General features: G+C 43.4%; 1 pseudogene; it reads right to left on the bottom strand.

Annotated features, from left to right (window-relative positions):
• Nucleotides 1–4,923: 4,923 nt before the first annotated feature.
• Nucleotides 4,924–5,682, bottom strand: LOC113190974 (heterogeneous nuclear ribonucleoprotein H-like; annotated as a pseudogene).
• Nucleotides 5,683–23,031: the final 17,349 nt, after the last annotated feature.

Below are 23,031 nucleotides of genomic sequence, written 5' to 3'. Positions count from 1 at the left end.
CGCGAACGAGAACGCACGCCCTCCGCTAGGAAATCGAGCTTGAGGCTCCCGCCTGCCCATTGGGCTGTCGCGCAGCCAATGGAGGCGGAGGAAAGTTAGGGGCTGGGCTCCGAGTGGGGCAAAGGTGAGGTAGTTGGCTGGGAGGGTGCGGGGGAGTTCCGGCGCCGGGCTGCCCAGGCGGAGCCTAGGAGGTGCTTGGGACCGAGGCTCAGACGGTCTCCCAGCCCTAAAATGGGCAAAGTTTTTAGGATGAACCGGCCAACTTCGCAGTTCCTTCCTGGCTTCCCTGCTCTCCGGATGAAGGCCACCCTTGCGCCACTCATTCTTTTGCCCACTCATTTATTCACAGTATCGGTGCTGCACTTGTGCCGAACACTTTCCCAGGCGAGGGGAACATAATAAAAAGATTCTTAAGGTATTGTCCTGTCCTGGGGGCCTTAGGAATTCTGGAGAAAACATAAGCATATTACTATTATGGGAAGAGGGGTTCACCGAACTGATTATATATGAGCTGGATTCTAGGAGATGCACATAGACACAACAGGGTAGGGAGATGGTGCAAGGACAAGGCGGAATGCCCTGTGCACGCCTGCAGGAGGCAGAGCGGCTGGTGAGGCGGCTGGAGCTGCCCAGGCAGAGAAAGGCTTTGAACTCCAAGCCCGCCTTGGCCCTCTTTTCTCCACTCTGCTGTTGCTGGGCAGTGCCTCCCACATCTTGACTTCAATACCAGTGACTACAAAATCTCCATATCCATCCGCCTTCTGGGATGTCTCCTCAGATGTCCCTCTACACCTCTAAACCTTTCCCAACCTCACAAACTTATCTTTATTTCGTCTTTAAAACCCAGCTCAAGTAGCATCCTTGATCCTCCTGCATGAATTAATCTTTTATTCTTCACTCTCCTGGTCCTAGGAACAAAGCGAGAACCCATCTTAAACATAAATCTGTACAGGAGCAATAGAATAAGGCCGTGGACCCCCCCTTCCCCCCACAAGTAGCTGTGGGAAGAGCCTTTTAATATTCCATTTATCATTGCATTTGCCTTCCAACCCAGTTTCTGGACTCAAATCCAAGTCTTATGGAAGTGGAAGAAAGAGAGAAGGATACTTTTAAGTTGAAAGAAAGAGAAAGCCCTGGTTTGGGGGGAGGGGTGGAGAAAGAAAGAAAGATTTTATTTAAAACTATGTTTTTAAAAATTGAGATATGAATTAACCTTCTTCTCTGTCTCCCCACCCATGACAAAGCAAAACACAAAAGGGGAGAGAAGCTTCCACACCCCTACCCCACCGGGCAGCTTTGGCACTTCCCAGGCTCCAGTGAATCAGCAGCAGCAGCCTTGCCCAGCAGAGGCACAATGCCCATGGGACTTGATGGTTCCGGGCAGAGCAGGACAGAGCAAAGGAAGAGACAGAAAATAGCTAAAGTCTGTAACAACTGACCAAACTTGCTCTGGGCACACATGAGATGCTCCCCAGGGACCTTGGAAGGGTATGGAATGTGCGTGCAGGTCAAGTACCAGAGAAATGTGTGTATGAAAATATTGATGTTAGAGGATTTTCCCCATAGATGTTTACGTGTGTGTTTTCTCACTCAGTTATGTGCTGTCTTGGTGGAAGGATGCATAGTTTCCATTAGCTGCCTCTTATTTGTGGCTGTTCAGCGAGCATTTGTAGAAATGTTTGTCCAGACGGAAAAGAAGAAAGAGAGCTGGAAGAGTTGCCACAGCCAGCCTTTGAAGACGGGCTTCACCCAGGCAATTTTAGGAGCAGCTCCTCTAGGACTCTTGCTGGAAATTGAAGAGGAAGGTTATTGGGAAAAACTATAACCCCAGCTGCTGCAGTTATTTGGGGATCACCACCACTGGTGCTCATTGTCTCCTTCCTCGTCATCCATTCTGAATGCCCTTCTCTCTGCTAGTATCTCCACCGGGTTCTGGTTTACCTGATGCCTTGTACTCTGGAGATTTGTGGTCCCTTGATGACCACCAGGCACTTCTCAAACTAGGATTGCTACACTTCACTTGCCTCTCTGTTGTCATGATTGGGCAAGAGAGTGCTAAAAGTGAATCCATCTTGGCCAAGATGTTGATGACTCTTCTTGACTTCTGGTTCCTGAACATAGGGTTCACAAAGTGCCCAGGTGGCATCTATAGCTTGTAGCTCAAGAGGACTCTTGCTGGGTCATCTGGTGGACGATTCCTCCTTTGGATACAAAGACCTTTAGCCCAGCAGGTCCCAAAGTCAGAGCATCATCTTTGATTCAAGATGTACATGGCACCAGGTGCCATGGCTCATGTCTGTAATCCCAGCAGCTTGGAAGGGTGAGGCAAGAGGATCGATATTTCAAAGCCAGTCTCAGCAAAAGTGAGGTGCTAAACAACTCAGTGAAACCCTGTTCCTAAATAAAATACAAAATAGGACTGGGGATATGTCTCAGTGGCCAAGTGCCCCCAAGTTCAATCCCCAGTACCCCCCCCCCAAAAAAATGTACATGGTATCCTCATCCTTGTAAAGTACTGACTCCAAGCCACTGCCACAATTGGGTTCTCAGCAGGCCATTCCAATACCTACCTCAGAATATCTACTTAGGTGCCAGGAATATCTAAATGGTAGAATGCTTAGGGAATCCTAGACTCATTTCTGCACCACCATTGCAGTAAATTGTTATGTGAGATCCAGTGCTGGTAAATATATACTTGACTCTCTCTCAGTGATACTAAGGTTCTGTGAGCAGGAAAATTAAACAGTACCTAGAATATATGTCAATCCCCATCAGGATGAATCATGGCTCTTCCAAGGTGGAAGGGGTTCAGTATATTCAACTTTCCTCCATAGGGCCAGTTGGTCTAGAGTGGGGTTCAATCAGCAGCAGTAGTTAGATTAGCCTCTATAAGTGGCAGCCCATGCTGTTAGGGAGACTGTCTCTGCCACTGTATGTGCCCTTAGTGTCTGCACTAGGTGGCTGATAACAAAGGCTAGCCAAGATCAAGTGGCCAGGACATTTTTGTCTTCTTGACTTCTTGGTACCTCTTCCATGGCGGCTTTATGGTGGGTGTTAACATTCAACCTCATGCTTCTATCCCAGGTCTCCTTGTCCTCAGTCTTCAAATCTTTCTGCTTCTAGGCCCCTAGCTAGCCAAGGAGGCCTTTCATCACTGTCCCTGAGCTCATATGCATTGTAAACTTGGGGCACCTCTCTGTCCACACAAAGTGGATGATCAAGTGCCCCTCCTGAAGCCCTGCCCATTCAAATGTTTTCCTTCACCATTCTCTTTCAACCCTGCCTTTATGTGAGGCTACAGAGCACTTGCCCTCCATTTTCAATTTGAAATCCCATTCTGAGCAGAACCCCCATAAGCCACATATGGGATTTTTCCTCCTCTTGTCAGCTGGTTGTAATGTATTGTGCATATAGCCATAAGTGGGAACTTGGGGAGAGGGGCTGGTATAGCAGCGGTCATGGGGTCTAGGATGCCAGCTCATGAACATGTGTGTGCCCTCTGGTCCTGGTTGTGCTCAGTCGCAGATGTACCAGTTCCATCCTACCCTGGATTGTTGCTGCCTGTCTGATATTATGATCTGGGTTTAACGGAACCCAGATTATTACAGATAATACCTGACATGTGGTCACTTGATTTCCCATAAGCAGACCCAATAGCACACAAGCACAACATTTTTTTCTTCAAAAGAACATAAATCTCTGCTGCAGATGGCATGACCTAGCTCTAATCCCATGGGGGCCTGTGTTGTAGTTTACCAGGCAGAGCTTGCCATAAACTCTACACAACACCTTTTTATGCCACTGATAACACTATTCAAACACAAATGGCCAAGTAGCAGGACTGCCTGCACTGTAGTCTGGACCTGCTGTAAACCTCTTCTGCTCTGAGCTCCACTTACAGCTAGTGGCCTTTCATGTCACCTGGCATATGGTCTAGGGCAGTATTTGTAGGTGGCATATACTGTGTCCAGAACCCAAAGAAACTTATCGGGCATTATGCTTCCTTCTTTTTTTCCCCAGTTTTTAAAAGGAGGATTTATTTAACAAGTTTCACTTGGTACAATACATCTAAATGGAACTTGTAACACAAGGAAAGATTTAAATCAAAGCCTCAGAATATCATTACAAACGACATGACCAAACTCCTAAGTATTGGTATTACAGATCAAAATTGTCTTAGATCTTAAAATAAAATGAAAGTGTACACTCACATGCCTTCCAGGATATTAAATCAAAAGCTAGAATTAATAAACATGTCAAATATTTTTACTTTGAGTCACAGACACAGCTCCTATATTTGAGTTTTACAGAAGACCATGTTTCTCAACACACAGCTAAAGTTTTCAATGTATTGTGGTATAAGGCCAACATTTTTTAAAAATATTTTTTTAGTTGTCAATGGACCTTTATTTTATTTATATGTGGTACTGAGAATCGAACCCAGGGCCTCACACATACTAGGCAAGCACTCTACCACTGAGCTACAAACCCTGCCCTAAGAGCAACATTCAACATAAGTGAAACTGCTTTAACCTAAATATGCTTGCTGCTTAGATATACTCCTACAACATTACTAACTTGAGGAAAGCTGGAAGTTGTTCTAACAGTTATGATCTTTGCTATTACATCCTAGATGAATGTTTCAGTGTTCAAAACTAATGAAAACTTAAAAGTTTTAAAACAATCTTGACTTCCACTTTACAGTAAGCATGAATCACAAGTGTGTAATGCGAAACTGTCAAACCTTAACTTTGTTTGTTTTCTTTAAAGAGGAGAAAGAAAGTTGACCAAGAGTGATCAGAATCATTTTATTTCCCACTTACCAATCATACTGGATATTCTAGACATCCCTCCCATTCTCTTCAGCTCCCATAAATGCACAGCTTTTATTTCTGTAGTAGCTGTTCAGTGCTCTTTCTCTCCCTACGCAAGGTTCGACTGATAGTCACTGGAGTTTTCTGCAGAACTTGGTCATGGCCACTCATACTACTCTGACCACCATAGCCACCTTATAAACACCATTCACCTGCTGGCTAGCAGGACCCCCATAGCTAGACTGATTGGATAAGACCATTCCTCCCATCATTTAGCTACCATAAGCACCACCACTTGCCCCTGCTCTAGAATTCAAAAAGACTTCTGCATATCTGTGTTGCATATTAGCTTTATCTTTTGCCATAACTGCCACAGCATCTTAATGAGTAGCAAATTCAACATCTGCCTCACCAGTTACTCTGCCATCTGGTCCAATTTCAATGTGTACCCTCATGGAGTTAAGAGGTGAGATAAAAATTGTAAATATCATTCTCAGTGGCTCTGTAAGGCAAACCCCTCATATGTACACAATGCCCTGTGGTTCTCTAGAAAAATGATCAGACATTCCTGAGAAGCAGTAACTGATGTCTCTTCCAAATCTATTAGACCCCATATTATAGCCACCATAGTCATCATAGCCTCCCTACCCTCCGCCACAGGCATATTGCCTCATCGTCTCAAAACCAGCTCCTCACCAATGCTATTATACCCTCTGCCAGCTCCTGGGCTATCATAAGGACCTAGAAGCTGAATAGCCATGAGCTCTCAAGGGGTATCATAGTGGGTTTGACTTCAACTTTGTTATTCTGAAAAGTACCTGTGCCCTATCCTTTCCTTGTGTTTCTTTAAGGTCTTTTCAGCTATCTCCTGTGATATGCTTCTTCTTTATTTATTCAGAGGTGCTTTACCACTAAGTCACATCACCAGTCCTTTTTATTTTTTAATTTTGAGACAGGGTCTCACTAAGTTGCTTAGGGCTTCTCTTAAGTTTCTGAGGCTTGCCTCAAACTTGTGATCCTTCCGCCTCAGCCTCCCCAGTCACTGGGATTCCAGTCATATACCACCATGCCCAATTTAATTTGTCTTTTTCTTTGGATGGGATATTCTGGCATGCCCCAATTCTGGACCCCTAAACATCTTATTTATATAACAGGTCCATAACATTTATAGGATTTATCTCCCACCCTATGAAATACATGTGACAGTCCAAGACCTCTGGTGTGCGAGCCACTTTTTGCCCATCAGACGGAGCGTGATGTCAGCCATGTAATGGATCATTGTGATGTTCTGTACTGTGTCCAGATGGTCCAGATCTCTTTAGGCCATGTTATGACAGATGCTGAAAGTTGATAATGGCCCTGGGGCAAAGCTGTAAATGTATACTGTTTTTGTTCCATGTGAATGCACACTAGTTTGGATCCACTTTTCTCACAGGGATAGAAAATAACCCATTTGCCAAATCATTGCCCACATAAAATGTACTTGAGACCATGTTCACCTGCTATAGTAAGGATAGTAAAGATACCAGAATTGGTGTGGTGGCTGCCACACAGCTACCACTTGTGTGAGATTGTGTACTTTACAGGTCTACTGTCATGTTCCAGCTTTAGTCTGATTTCTGCAGGAACAACACTGGTGAATTAAATGGGAAATGATCCTTAAAGTTCAAATACTTGAAGTTCATCTCATTGTTTGCTGTCAAGGAGGTCCTCCAGCTTTTATACATGGCTCTCAATTACCTGTTAATCATTCCTAGGCTTTTGTATTATTTTCCTAGGGCATCCTTGTGGAGGTTAGCAGTTGCCACCCGATGCCATTGTCCTTGTAGTTACTATCTCACCCGTATTTCTCAAATGTCCAGTATATTCCCTTTCGTGAGCATTCCATCTCAAACCAATAAAGTTATAACAATTGGACCACCACCTTATGCTAGAAGCTGTGGTCCAGATACCAGCCGTGATGGAGTCCTTGGTGCCCATCTGGCAAAGAGTAATATAGTTCCCAAACCCATCTTATCACTTGCCCTTCCAGACTGCTCATGTACTCTTGCTTCTTTTGGAAGCAGACTTTGAGACAAATTTAGATACAAGATAATTATTAAGGTATGCCCTTAGGATCCACCCTTGTGTGAGAAATGTGATGAAAGCAGAACTGGGCAGAGGGAGAAGCTGGGCCCATACACAGGCCTGAACAATAATCCAATGGAACATGAATTATTCTGTTATTGAGTGGCACAAAGTATTGTGCAGTGATGCCGAAAGAATATATGTGTACATTAACAAACTAACCACTTACCACACATTCCCAACTTTCAGGACAGCAGCCATCAGAAAAATTGGAAAATTTTAAGTAGAACATGTTATCTTATATGAGACATTTAAAATAGATTATCTCATTATATCAGAATTTCTTCATAAATGTAAAGAATAAAGATGAAGATGGCTGGGCATGGTGGCACATGCCTGTAATCCCAGTGACTCTGGAGGCTGAGATAGGAGCATCACAAGTTCAAGGCCAGCCTCAGCAATTTAGCAAGGCCCTAAGCAACTTAGCAAGACATGGTCTCAAAATAAAAAATAAAACAGTCTGGGGTGGGGGCTAGGGCTGTAGCTTAGTGGTAGAATACCTGCCTGGCACATGTGAGGCACTGGGATACTCAGCACCACATAAAAATAAATAAATAAAGATACTGTGTCCATCTACAACTAAAAAAAATAAATAATTTAAAAAAAAAAAGGTCTGGGGATATGGCTCAGTAATATGGTGCCCCTGGGTTCAATCCCCAGTACCAAAAAAAGAAAAAAGAAAAGAAAATGCAACCAAAGTAGGTTTCCAAGCACCTCATCTGTTCAACAAGGAGAATCATTTTACTAATAGTGAGCTGATAAAACTGTTTGAATATAAGCAGCTGAAAAAAAATGTGTCCTGAGAAAATTAACTTGTTTAATACTAGGAAGTTTTATGTGAGAAGAGGGGAGGACATGGGAACAACGTCTATCACCAATTGTAAAGCAAGCAAATTATTTCAAGCAGTTTTCCTTGGCTTTGGATGAGTTCACAGATATTACCAATTCTACTCAATATTAGTTGAGTAGAATTACTGTCTATATAACTGTTATTATTTGAATACTGTTTATTCAAAGATTCTAAGGCCAAGCTTAAAGTGATTGTAGGCTTGGCCTTTGTGAGGAGTCTGAATGGAATGATGCGATACTTTCAAATAAGTTGAGACAACACTGAGTCAGTGTAACCTGAAGAGGGAAATCGGCTAAGATATACTACCAACAGATGGTGCCAATAATATGTATGGAGTAGAAAAGGACAACTTTGAAAGCTTGTGAAAACATAAGGTGTGTAAAGCCTACAGTTATTCATCATGTTCATCACCAGGTACTATGCTGAAAATATCTTGAATCTATTGTGTGTTATTGTGTCACGGGGTCAATGGTGGACACTTCATTCACTCTCATGGACAATTGTCAGTTCTCTGAATTTTGGTCAGAAATAGAAGCTGAATATTCCGACTGTCCTAACACACATGAGTTGGATGGCTTAGCAGTAGCCCTAGATTGAAATTATACTCAGGTGTTTATAGCAGCTTACTTTATCATACCTGAAAATTGGAAAAAATCTAAATACCTGTTAACTGATCAATAAATCTATGGTCTGTTGTATTACATTGTATAACATAAAAAAGTCCATGCTCCTGATCCATGCAACAATATGGATGGATCTCAGAAGCACTATGGTAACAAGCCAGACTACAAAGACATACAACTCCATTTCTATGACACTCTTAAAACTGGAGGGACAGAAAGCAGACCAGTGGTTGCCACGAGCTGGCGTGAAAGGAAGGGATTGATGGCAAATGGGCATAAGGGAACTTTGTAGAGAGATAAAAATGTTCTACATCATGATTTTGGTACATCAACAGCTGTGTACCTTTATCAAAACTCCACAGACTGCTCGTTTAAAAATTAATGAATGTTATTAGATGTAATAAGTTTCATTTCAATAAAACTGACTAAAACACAGTCACGCGAACACACATCAGGTCACCAGTTTGAAACCTCTGCTTATATGACTTACAACCAGAATGTAGAGAGAAGTATAAATGTAAGTATTTTATTTTTAAGTCTGACCCAGATCCTACATTCACTCCACTGGCAAATCCTGTTAGCTCTAGCTTTCTGCTTCTACCAGGACCAAGCCACCATCCCCTGTCACTGGGACGACGACAGGAGCCTCTTAACTAGGCACTGAGCCTCAGCCTTACCTTCTCAGGCGATATGCTTCAAAACAAATAATTATCCTCTTAAAACATAAATCACCTTACACCATCTCCTCTCAAAACCCTCCCATTGTGCTGGGGGCCGAGGCGGGGGTGGGGGGGGGTGGGGGGGGTGGGGGATCCCAAGCTCCTTCCAGGGCTTCAAATCCCAGCTTGATCTGGCCCCTGGCTTTCCAATGGATCTCCTCTCACTCATCCTCCAATGCATAAGCATGATTCTGCCTTGGGGCCTTTGCATTTGCTATTCCTTCTGTTTGGAATGCGTTTCCTCCTGGTCTTCTCTGTGGCTGGCTCCCACTCTTCCTTCAGGTCTCAGCTTAGCTACTACCTCCTAGGAGAGGAGGCTTTACCACTTTATCTAATCTCTTCCCTATTTTGTCCATTTCTTTATTATGCTTTATTTTTCAAGGCAAGGACTTTGTTCTGCTCACTGTTGTAGACGTGGCTCCTAAAACACTATGTGGCACATGGCACAGGTAAGTACTCAGTGTGTCCTTGTGAATGAGCAAATGAATGCATGCGTAAACTGAGGGGCATTTCACCTGAGAAGCCTTCTCTGACTGCCTGGCCTGCACTTATCTCTCCTTCTTCCTCATTCCTCTGGCGTTTGCTGTTTTTGTTTGTTTGATTGTTTTCATCAATAGCTGTCTTGAGATATAATTCACACACCCTACAATTCACTAATTTAATATATGCAAATCAATGCTTATTCATATATTGTACAATCCATTGTATAATCCATCACAGCTTTTGAGTACTTGCATCAACTAAAAAGAAACCTCATACCTTCGAGCTATCACACCCCGTGGCCGTAGCCCCGTCCCCTTCCCAACAGAGTATTGATGTGGATCTAGAGAAACTGGTACCCATCACATTGCTGGTAGGAACCTTCATAAATGGTACAGCTGGCTTGGTAAATAGTCCAGCAGTTCCTCAAAATGCTGAACACTGAGTTGTCATATGACTCAGCAATTCCATCCCTAAGTATTTGCCTAAGAGAAATGAAAATGTATGACCCATTAAAAACTTGTACATGGGAGCTGGGACCATAACTCAGTGTCAGAGCCCTTCCTTAACATTTGCAAGGCCCTAGGTTTGAGCCCCACATGTAAAAAAAAAATGTGTACATGAATATTCATACAGCATTATTCATAATAGCCAGAAAAGTAAGATAACCCAAATGTCCATAAATTGATAAACTGAAAAAGAAAATGTGGTACATCCATACCATGTAATATCATTCATTAATAAATTCAGGTACTGGCACATGGTACAGCTAAGATGAACCCTGAAAACATTATGGTAGATGAAAGAAAGTAGTCACAAGAGACCACATACTGTGTTGCATGATCCATTCATGTGAATTGTCCAGAATAGGCAAATCCATGAGGTGGAAAGTACAACAGTGTTGCTTGGGGCTGAGACCAGGGAGAGAGGAATGGAAAACGACTGCTTACAGGTATGGGCTTTCTTTCAGAGACCATGAAAATGTACCCAAATTAATTGTGGTTATAGTGGCACAGCTCTGAGAATATGCAAAACAAGCAAACAAAAACCCCTTGAATCGTGCACTTTAAATGGGTAAATTTCAGTTCCGGTGGTGCACATCTGTAATCCCAGCTAATAGAAAGGCTGAGGCAGGAGGATTACAAGTTTGAGCCCTGCTTGGACAACTTAGTGAGACCCTGTCTCAAAATAAAAAATAAAAAGGGGTGGAGATATAGCTCAGCGGTGGAGTGCCTTTGGCTTCAATTCCCAGTACCAAATAAGTAAGTTTTTAAAAAGTACATATATATATATATATATATATATATATATATATATATATATTGCATCCTTGTGAATTTTATATTATGAAACACATGCAAACACTGTGAGAATGAAGAAAGGTTTTAAGTCCTCTCATTTATTTTCCATCCTTAAAAAAAATTAAAATTATTTGAAAAGCCAGTAATTTAAGTAGTCATCTGACAAAGATCTTGTAGCCATCTCACATGCTGATCTCCACTCACCAGTGCTTCAGGGCTCCGTGAACAAGAGCCACTGGGACACACTCAGCCTCCTTCAGTTCTTGGTGCCATCCATCTGGATGGCTCCAGTTCCACTTCCTGTGGCTGCTGCAGAAGTTCTGGATAGGAAGGAGGCTCAGGGATTTGTCTGGAAGCTCTGTTTGCACAGCAGAGCCAGCGTCTTTACTGAATGTTTGGAAGCTGGTGGAGATGAGACCCCAGAGTACTGCATCTGGGTGGTCCCCCTGCACCATTTCAGTGTGGGCTGGGGAGAAACAGGCCCATATTCCTGAAACCTGCTTCAGATTTTCCATGCTCCTTGGTGTTCTCAAACAAGCAATTATCTTGCAAGACATTTTGCCTTTCTACGTACAGCACGTGGAAATGGACCTACCTTCTTAGCAATGTCTGCCAAGGATTTCTTTCTTTGTGCTAAAAACACTCACAGATGATTCTGACCGTGCTGCTTTCAGATTCTCTTTTCAACGTATCTGTTCCTTCCCATGTGTTGTCATTTCTCTACTTGAAAATCATGACCATGAAACCTCGAACATTTCTGGGTTATGCAAACCGCTTCCCTTGGTATATTTTTAATAATCGCTACTCTTATTATTACCAGATGTTGAAATTCCAGACGATAACAGAGTGACAGACTTAAGGGAAAGATTATTTGAGCAAGAGAAATGTGATGATTTTTGTTCTCTGAGAGACAACAGGTGTGGGATCTGGGTTTGAATCCATTTTCTTTTATTTCGGGGTTTAACTGAGATGTTTCACACAAGCATCTTTGTTGCACGGATCCTGAGTCCTCCTTGGTAGATGAGGGAGGCCAGTGCCTTCCTCATGGGGAAGAAACATGTGGGATTCTATGAGGAAGGCAAAATTAGCAGCTTGAAACAACATTCACTACCTTATGTCATTTCTGGGGTTCAGGAATCATTGAGTAGCTGAGCTGGGTGGTTCTGGGGCTCAGGGTCTCTCATGAAGCTGCATTCAAAGCAGTGGCCAGGGCTATGGTCTCTGGAGACTGAAATGGGACTGTAAGATTCTCTTCTAGGTTCACTTGTGGCTATGGGCAGGAGGCTGCTGTTGCTCACCAAGAACCTCTTTATAGGGCTTCTCTCCGAAGTAGTGGAGGAGGGGGCTTCAGCCTTCTCTCACCTAAACTCAGTAATGAGATGCCAACACCGTTGCCACATTCTGTTGATCAATCACATTATTCAGTGTTGGCACAGTGTAGAAGATAACTACCCTCGGGGGAAATGGCAGGAATCAGGGATCACTAGGGGCCACTTTGGAACCTGGCTACCACCCATTTTTAAGGCCCACTTCAAGGATAGCTGGATAGCATTAATTCAACAACCATTTACTGGGCACTTATTGTGTGTAAGGCCTCTTCTAGGTCCAGGAATGTAGATATAGTCCTTGCCCTCAAGGGCTTTCACTCTAGAGGTTCATCGTAGGTATTCCAGAAAGAGAAATTTTCTCCCCAAGAGAAAGAAAAAAAAATCTTCCTAAAGGGAGTTCTTGGTAATTAAAGGCACAGCCATGATCCAAGTGCTTGGGAAAGTAGGGAACCCCTGCCAACCCCAGATGTGATCATTAAAGTTAGAGAACTCTGAAATTTTGGGCTTAGAAGCTGAGAATGTGTACTAAGGATCCCAGTGAAGTGACAACAACCATTATAATTGTCTGGGAGAAAAAGATGTACTAAGTAGGCTGTTGTAGTCCACAGTTGTGCAAGGGTGGTTTTTCCAAAACTGTTCTTTCAGACACTGGCTGCACCTAGAAGCATACTAACAAATAAGCTTTGAAACTCCTGAGCTCCTAAGTTCAATGTGAACACAGCTAAGGTGAGACCTCTATCTGAAAAGGACCTGTTCACTTTGTTAACTTCACTTTCAACATAAAGTCCATATAAACATGCACGTACTATATAAAAAGGTGACCTTGAATTTAAAATCTTCTAGAATGTACTTTGACTTTTCCCAGTTTGTTCCAATTAGTGAGATTTTACTTTCCTGATACTTTACTTGTGCTAAAATATTCATATTTCAGACTCTTAGAGGAGACATATATGATTCATGGGATTAATGGCAGAGGGATTTGCCTACATTATCAAATTAACCTTGCTTCTTGCTCGCCTTCCTAATGCTGAAGGGAAGTCTGAGATTTATCTATAAATATTGAAGTCTTATTCTGGGCTTAATAAAACATGCATATCTTTCCAATATACCCATGGACAGAAATGGATACCAGAACTTTCTCTGATGCTGAAGAGCCTTGCAAGTGCCCAAGAGATATCAGCCCAAGTTCCACTGGACGGCTGTCTTTCCCGCTAATGCCCTTGGCTGGCCTTTTGAGGGCACCTGGAGCCTTCGTGGTTTGGTAGGTCTTTGCTGAGTTTGCTCTCCTCTTCTAGTGCTATGGAGGGTGAAGGGGAGATGTCATCTCTTTTCTCATGGATTCCATGAAAGACACTTGTCCCAGAGTCTTTTCCTCCCTGAGAAAGGGCAGGAATCATATCTGCTTATTCATAGCTCTGCTCTCAGTGTTCAGAAAAGAGATTTCAAGGACTCTCCTTAGGAGTCTATCCCAGTGGTTCCCAAATTCAGCCCAGATGAAGCCTTCAGGAGAGCCTGAATTCTAAAATAGTGTGAGTCAGTGCACTTCTATAGTATGACAGTACCACATTTTTTTTTAACGATTTAGGGTTCATTTTTTCATTTTGTTTAGTTGTAGGTGAACATTTATTTATTTATTTTTATGTGGTGCTGAGGATCAAACCCAGTGTCTCAAATGTGCTAGGCGAGCACTCTACCACTGAGCCCCAGCCCCAGCCCCAACCCCTCTTCTGTTTATTTTTATTTCCCTTTTTGTTTTAGATATTATAAGTAAAATTTCAGTGTATAGCTGTGTGGTTAAATCTTTACATCTATGTAGTAGACACACATAAGTACTTCCTTGGGATAATTTTTAGCAGAAGTTTTGTTGGGTCAAAGAGATTCATGTGAAGACTTTGGCAAATTTGGTCAAACTGCTTTCAGGATGCTAGACAGTTTGACACTCCCTCCAATAGGCTGTCAGAGGACCAATTTTCTTATACTGTGCCAAAACTGGGAATTTTCAGATTTTCTTTTTTTTTTCTAAACTTTTGCTAATGTGAGAAACCAAACATGGCAATTCATGGGGCTTTAATTGGCTTTTCTTTGATTATTAATGTAGTAGACACACATAAAGTGGGCCCCCAATGAGTCATGCCCTTGTATAATACCCTCCCCTTAAATGCCTGTGACTTGTTTCTAATGAGTAGAATATGGCAAAAGTGAAGTGAAAGGAATTTGCAAATATAATTAAGGTCCCCAATCAGTTAACATTGAATTAATCAAAAGGGAGATTTTCCTAGGTGGGCCTTACCTAATCAGGCAAGCTCTTCCAAAGAACTCAGACACTCAAGCAGTAGAATCTCTCTTCCCCACCCCAACCCTTCCTCCCTTCCTGCCTTCCTCACTACTTCCCCCTTCTCCCTCTCCCTACCTTTGAAGAAGCAAACTATCATGAAATGAAGCTGAAAAAAAAAAAAAAAAAGATTCTGTCACCAATCTGAAGGAGCTTGGGGCTTGGGATCCTTCCCATCAAGGCTCCATATGAGAATGAACTTGGCTGCCCTGGACCTCAGGCTGGATCTGAGCACACTCAGCAGCCAGGCTCAGCATTCTGACTTACAGAGTCTATGAGATAGTGAATGCATGTAGTTTTAAGTCACAATTTGCAGAGATTTGTAATGCAGAATAAATATCTAATACCACTTACAAGACTACAATTTTCCATGTGTTATTGATCAGATTTTTTTTCTTCTTTCCAGCTCATTTTTTGTTAAGGGGGATGCTGGGGATTGAACCTGGGGCCTTGCACATGCCAGGCAAGTGCTCTACCACTGAGCTACATGCCACACCCCCCCCTTTTATAAGGATTTAATTTTTATTTTATTATTTATTTGTTTATTTATTTATTTTTATGTGGTGCTGAGGATCAAACCCAGGGCCTCACCCATGCCAGGTAAGTGCTCTACCACTGAGCCACAACCTCAGCTCCTGTTTTTTTTTGTTGTTGTTGTTGTTATTGTTAATGTTCATAATTTTCTTATTGGTATTTGAATTTTTAACATAGTGAGTTTTTTTTAAGGGTCTCATTGCCTTAGTCTATCATCAACAACAAATAGCTATTGCAAGCCCCTGTGTCTCTCCAACCAGGGCTGTCTTTTGTGGTACCACTTGGAAGACCCATTTTCATCCTGAGGTTATAGGAGAGTTATGTGCATTTTTACCTAGTACCTCTGTGGCTTTATCATTACTTTGAATCTTTAATTCATGTGAAGCAGATGTTGGTCAATGGTGGGTGCAGGGAAGTCCAACTTTAATTTTCTTCAAATGTATCAACAGTATCTGCCAGGCTGGAGAGGTAGCTAGATCAGGGGCAGAGCACTTGCCTGGCATGTGAGAGGCCCTGGATTCCATCCCCAGACTGGAAAAAGAAACAAACACACACCAAAAAATCATCCACTTTTCCAGTTAATTACTAGGAAATCAAAAGCCTATTTTTGCCATTTGAATCTGCTACCTTAAATTTATCAGGTCTGCTTTGCTGTCAAACTATTTTCATTATTAGAACTTCACAATGAATTTGAATATCTCAAGGGGAAAATCACCTTTCATTTCTCTTCTTTTATAAACATCCCTTACTATTTTCACACATTTTTTCTTTCACCTTGTCTTTGGAATTATTTTGTAAAATTCCATTGGCAATTTAATTTTATTTGTGCTACACTGGTTTATACTTATAGATTTATGCTTTTGTAGGTTATTTGGGGGAGAAGCAACCCCACCCTTCTAAAGAATGTGGCACGATTGTGTATTTGCTTTCCTTTATGTAGCTTTAGTCAAGATTGTTTTATTCATGAAGACTTACACCTTTCTTGTGGAATTGATAACAGAATTTTAAATATTTTCATTTGGAATATACTAATTCTAGTTTATTTTTTATAATTGTTTATGCTAAGCTATAGGAAATATATTTACTTTTTATACACTTATGCAACCATAAGTGGGCCACGTTTGGAAAGCATCCATGACAAGATTTTTCCTAGAGAACCAGTCTTAAATTTTGTAGTTGTAGATGGACAGAATGGCTTTATTTTATTTATTTTTATGTGGTGCTAAGGATGGAACCCAGAGCCTCACACATACTAGGCAAGTTCTCTGCCACTGAAATACAGCCCCAGCTCCCCAGCCCTTTTCCATATTTTATTTTGAGACAGGGTCTTACTAAGTTGCTTAGGGCCTTGCTTTTGCTGAGGTTAGCTTTAAATTAGAAATCTTCCTGCCTCAGCCTCCCCGAGCCACTGAGATTACAGGCATGCATCACTATGTCCGGCTAAGTTCTTAAATATTTATCGGTATTCACTGGTTTGTGCCTTTGCTCATTAGTCTAACTCAATTGGGAATCCCAAATTCCTTGTCAGTGATTGGGCAGAAGTAAGCTAATTTGGGCCAAGGGAACAGAAAAGAGTTTTTTGATGAGGAGAGGGTTCTGCAAAGATACCAGCTTCTTCTCTCACAGACAAAGAGACATATGCACCTAGATATTTTGGTAGTCATTTTGCAAGCACAAATAAGAACAGAATGAATGAAGCTGAGACTGTGGACAGTAAAGCAGAGGAACTAAGAATTGATGACATGGTTGTCCCCCCAACTCCAGGGCTGCTCCTAGCTCTGTGCTTGTTTGAGCAAGCTCATTTTCTGCTTATGCCAGTTTTAGCTGGGCTTTCTTTTACCCCAAAGCACTCATCTGACATGTGCAGTCTGATGCACGCAGTCCAGCCAGTGCCCAGCACGAAGTGGTTGCAGGGAACAAACATAACAGCACTTTCCTTTTCCCTCCCTGCTGAACAGGACATTTGTACATTCTGCCCTTGGCTACCAACCCTCTCCCTCTACACTTATAAGCCACTTCTGATGCTTTTTCAACCTTAAAGGCACAGATCAAGAAGCCTGTTTAGTGTGAGGAGGTCTCCCCCACACCCAGCTGTCTGAGCCTCACCATTCATTGCCTGTGCTGAGTCTGGGTCTCCTTCCCATTCTTCACACACCGCTTGGTTCTTGCCTACCCAGCCTCCAGCAACCCTTTGACTCTCGTGATGTTCAGTGGGTATTTGGTGATGAACCTCCCGGCCATCAATCTCTTCTCCTTCTTGCACTTTGCAAGATGTGGGTGCTGACATTTAGCAGAATGAGATTCCTACAACAACCAGAGGAACATTATTACTTTGTTCTGAAGGTCTTTACAAGTGTGAGGCATGTCCAAAGCAGCCATAAATAATTTATATTGTCCATAACTCAAGCTGATCAAAATAGACCTCATCGCAGTGATGTGGCAAAATCTGGTACAAGCTGCTTTTCTGCTGCCTCCAAACCGATTACACATTCAGAGCAGATGACAATCTGACTGGATTCTCTCCTGCAGAGGACTAATGCCCCATCCCAATCACATTAATCACAATCTGCCCATGATCAGACCTGGGATAATCCCATCGGACAGGAGGTGACAACCCAGATTCTATTATCTCATGTTATTATCTATTTTTGGAATTTACTGGTAAATCAAACCTCCACAAGATGTTTTTCAGTGAAAGAGAATCCATCGTAGTTCTTTTGAAAAATTGCTGCTTCGGCTAGTGCCAAACATTATGAAATTTACATCTCCTGTTTCGTTACAAGATAATGAATAAGCAAATGGGACAAGAATTTATGGTCCTTGTTATGAGAAAAAACCCACACATATTTAATTTCTTACAAATGTATATTGGAAAGAATAGAAGACATCTTTTAAAACCTTTAAAAGGACAATAACTTTATGATGAGATAGTCTCATGTTGAAGATGATATGATCAATCAATCTTCATTTATTTTAGCATCATATGGGCAAACATCCATGATGGGCAAAGAGACTCAAACAAGCCCCCAAAGTCTGCAAAACCTAAATCCACATACATTTATGCAGGATGAAGGAGCTTAGAACAATATTCCGTTTTCTTGCTGGGGAAATTAATTGAAAAACAAGCATCATTAGCACCAAGTCAGACTGAGCTCTGACAGCGTACAGTTCCTCTAGTTTGGATGTAGATACTGTTAAAGGACAAACAGGGCCCTAACCCTAAACCTGGCTCATTTGGCAAGATGCTGGCCACTCTGCACAATCACTGTCCAATCCTGGTTTAGTGCATCCATTCCTTTTGGATCTCAATCTCTCCCTTCTTTCTTACCTCCACTTCCTTCTCATTTTACCCAGTACCTGGATCTTGGCAAGGGGAGAGGTGCTTCTAGAAGAAAACAGAACACTAAAAGGCAGGCAGGCCTAGAGGCAGCAGGCCGGCTAAAAAGAGCCAAAAAGCTCCAGAGCCCTGGGCAAGCAGAGCTGGCTGTGTTCCCCCTTCTGGAAAGAGGGGGGAAATGCAACTTTCCCCAAAGCCAACAGGCACCCCTCCTCCCCACAGCCCACTCCTCTCCCAGGATCTAGGACTGGGGAGGCAGTTCCTGCAGCTACCTTCAGTGATTTGGGAGGAAACAAAGACTCTCCGTGTATTTTTTTTTTAAGGGTTCATTTGTTTCTTCTTTCTGTAAGACTCCATGTGGTACTTTTATCTGCCTCTCACATCGGTCCCCTCACCACTGACTTGCCCAAGGACAAGAGCACTGTGGCTATGGGCTTATTCGTTTTAATATAGAATAACCTGGGCAACCTTGGCCTGTGTCTGCCCACTATGAAAAAAACAACAGACAAAATCATGTCCATTTGGACAGATGCAAGGACCACCAGTTCATAACTCATCTCCTGAACTGATGTGGGGTGTGGGTTTGGGTCTCCATCCTCTTACTAATTGTATTGGTATGAGTTATTGGTTTATTGACTTAGGAGCTGCTAAGATTTAGAACCTTCCTCAATACTTCTTTCACAGAAATGTAACCTGTGCAGTCACATGGGCCCTGTGCTTCAGAAAGACCCCCTTGTTGGTTTAACATTGCCATTGCTGTGTTGGGGCTGAAAGAATCTCCAAAGTGTCTCTCAGTTTCCTGGTTCCAGAATTCTAGAAGGAAATAAGAAGAAGGAGAAGGGCAGGGTAAAGGATGGGAAGATTGACTCAGCAAACAGATAAAATAATAAAAGTTGGTATGTTTTGGGTCATCTGTCCTGTTTTTGAAATTTTCTTCCAGCCCCTGATTCCCTGGCTGAGAACTTTCCTGTCTTCTTTTCCCCTATGGGTCTTGTTTTGAGGCTAGGAGCTGCCATTAGTGGCCGGTGAATGACCACCTGCTTTCCACCAGGCCCCCCACCCCCACCTGCTGGGATCTTTGTACACTAAATCTTCTTTGGGGGGAATTGTGAACAGTTCATTTTTTTCTTTTTAGTTGTGTTTATTTATTTATTTTTATGTGGTGCTGAACATCAAACCCAGTGTCTCACACATGCTAGGCAAGTGCTCCACCATTGAGCCACACCCCCAGCCCTTGTGAACAGTTTTAGGCAGTAGTGGTGGAGTGAGGGAGGTTGGGGAAGAAAGAATCCAGGGAGACGTCTCTGTGCTCCTGAAACCTTTCTAGGAGGAGGGTCATAGCTGGTGTTAGTTTTGGAGCTTGTGCAGCGATCCCAATAAGGATAGGGTACTCTGAAGCTAGGAGGCAAAGAACCAGGGCAGGGCCAGATTGAAGGTGCCCTGTGGCTGTGCAGGGCAGGTATGCTTTTCTCCCACCCTAGTGCTAGACTTCTGGGGGTGGTTGTGACCCAGGAGACCCACATGGAGGGACCATGAAACTGGTTTTACAGCCATAGAGAAGTGAAGGTGTGAGTGATAAAGCCACACTCAAGTGGGTCATTAGTGGCCCAGTGATTTAAAAACCAAGGAAGCCAGCACGGTGGTACACACCTATAATCCAAGCAGCTCAGGAAGCTGAGGCAGGAGGGTTGTGAGTTCAAAGCCAGCCTCAGCAACTTAGTGAGGCCCCAAGCAACTCAGGGAGACTCTGTCTCTAAATAAAATATTAAAAAGGTGGGGGCTGGGGATGTGGCTCAGTGGTTAAGTGCCCCTGGGTTCAATCCCCAGTATCAAAAAAAAAAAAAAAAGAAAAGAAAAGAAAGAAAGAAAAAAAGAAAAAGAAAGAGAGAGAGAGAGAGAGAGAGAGAGAGAGAGAGAGAGAGAGAGAGAAGGGGCATCCAGACAGACCTGAGTTCACTGCCAGCTCTGACTTGCCCTGTGGCTGTGGCCCTGTAACTTTCCCTCTAGCCTCAGTTCCCCCTGGAACAAATGGTTTTAACACAACCTACCTGGTGACACTGCTGGAAAGCCTAAGCAGTTAACAACACAGGCTTTGCACTGGTGGATGCAGAACAAATATTGTCCTTCACTTGGCTTCCTGGCATGGAAGAGGCCACCTTCTGCCAAAGGCTCCTTCTGGTCTCAGAGGACTGGGTTTCCTGGTCAGGAAGGGGATCTTTCTCTGGGCAAGAGAGGGTTAAAGGCTGAGTCTAGGATTTTGCTTGGAGCTGCCTCCTCCTGGCCACTGGCACCCCTGATTGATTTACTTGCTCCTGGCAGGGTGAGCAAGACCTGTGGTGGGAGCCTGACCTGGGCCAGGGGTCCCCAGGGGGAAGCCACCTGATGGGGTGTACTTCCTTTTTCTATACCCAACACACACTGTAGAGACTATGTTCACATACACAGACATTACCTATGAATCAAGCTCATACTCAGAGCACACACGGCATCCCCCATCCTCATAGCAAGCACACATCAAATACACAAAGGAATCTCAGCTGACTTTATAAGTCCACTCACTTATAAAGACTTCTCCAACAAGCCCAGACCCACACAGGCACCAGGCACTGGAAAGAGGATCCCAACACACACACACACACACACACACACACACACACACACACACACCCCACAGCCATAATGATAACCATTAGAGTGAACGTGTTTCAAGCACTTACTATGTGCCAGGTAGTATTCCAAGGTTTTTCCAGTAGTTAAATTTTTACACAGGAGACATTGCTACTCTTATACCCCATATCGTAGATTAGGAAACTGAGGGCAGGAGAATTAAAATGAGATGCCTGACGTTACACAAGTGGCCTGGGGCAGCTCCGCGTGCAGAGATACTCTCTCTTATCCTCTTTCCCCATTTATTTGTGGAATGCAAATGTAGCATTCTCTCTACCCCTGACGCACTCTGCACACATTCATAGCTGTTCGGGGATCTAGTGGCCAGAGATGCAAGAAACTGTTGACAGAGCCTTTGGTAGGCAGTGACAAAGAAACAGACCAGTAGGACTAAGACGTTCCAAAGGTGGAGGCGGTGGTCGCAAACCTGCCCGGAAGATCCAAGAACGTTCACTGTGAGGTGGAGCTTCACTGAGTGGTGGTCCTAGTGAGCCCTCAGGGCCTAGCCCGGCTTTCTACAAAGCCTCTCCCTGCGCTCTGGGCTGCACCCATTTCCGGGGAGCAGCTGGGATCTTAAACCCACCAGCCTCTGTTTCTTAATAGATTGGCAGCCGCGCGCGCTTGACTCGGTTTTTGGGCTGACACACCCGCGGAGATCAGGGCTTGGGTCTGGGATTCCGGTGGACACTCTATCTCTAGGCGCTCACCCGCGCCCCACCCAGGCACGTACAGGTTCTCGATATGCCTTTTAATGGGAAAACAACAGACACCATGGTCGGACAAATGTTATTTATAATTCATGAACCGGTTTATGAACCCTTTCAAACAAAACCTACAGAGATTTTTTTTTAAAAGAAAAAAATATGCCTGGATTCTTCTTAGAATTCAGGGATTTTCTAAGGACTGACAAACCACTGTGTAGATAGTAAATTACCCCGCGAGCAATATTTTTTCCTCTGCTTATTGATGTTGCAGTTGGTTTATGAAAAATCAGAGTTTGTAAAAATCACTGTATTCTGGAAGTAGGACACACATTGGACCCCAGCAGTTTTCCTAGAAGGAGCTATGCAATTTGAGTGGGGAAAGAATAGCGGAGGTTTGATGTCAAATTGAAAACAAACAAACAAAAAGCAAAAAGACAAGAAAAAAGAAGAAGAAAGAAAGCCAGGAGGAAAAGGAGGAGAAAAAGAACGAGAAGAAATAGGAGAAGCCACGAATGATGCAAGGATCAAATTAGGACCCGTCCCCAGAGTTTTTGGATTCTTCTTCATTCTAGCGCTACCCACCTCCAACTTGTTTTTCTACAGGCAACTCGAGTGGTGAAGTCTCAAAAGAGTTGACACAAGTGGTCATTCCCTAACCTCTCTCTCTAGTTTGGATCCTGAGAACAAAAGCACACGAGAAAAGAAAGGTGACCAATTGGACGATGATGTTCACCTCCAAACGGTTCCCCTTTTCCCCAGGTCACTCGTCTCTACAGGGGATTTTTCTTCTTCTTTTTTAATTTATAAAAGAAAGAAGCTTCTAAAGGAGAGTCGGACCCATCTATCACCAGGTATCCATCACCTCGCTGGGGCCGATTGGGGAAACCGCCCAGCAAGCCCGAGAGGAAGCTCAGAGCTGCAGCTTGGCGCTGACGCAGGGTCCAGCTGGGATTGCCGGATCGGGGCGGGAGACCAGATCCCGGTAGATTTGAGGGGAGGGGGCTGCGCTCCATTGTTCACTAGGAGCCAATCAGGTTTGGCCTCTTCTTCCCAGCCAATCTCCCTTCACCCCCTCCTTCTACCCTAACCCACCCCGCCCATCAACCCCCTGGTCCCCATCACCTCCCCCTCATCCCTAGCGATTCTGGGGAAGCTTGGTGACGCCACAGGTCCCGCCCTCAGCTCCGGCCCGGGGCGAGTGCGTGCTGACGTCAT

This window comes from Urocitellus parryii, chromosome 6, assembly GCF_045843805.1.
Source record: "Urocitellus parryii isolate mUroPar1 chromosome 6, mUroPar1.hap1, whole genome shotgun sequence".
NCBI lineage: Eukaryota > Metazoa > Chordata > Mammalia > Rodentia > Sciuridae > Urocitellus > Urocitellus parryii.
Note: the sequence above shows the minus strand (reverse complement) of the source record. Positions and strands in the feature narration are given on the sequence as shown.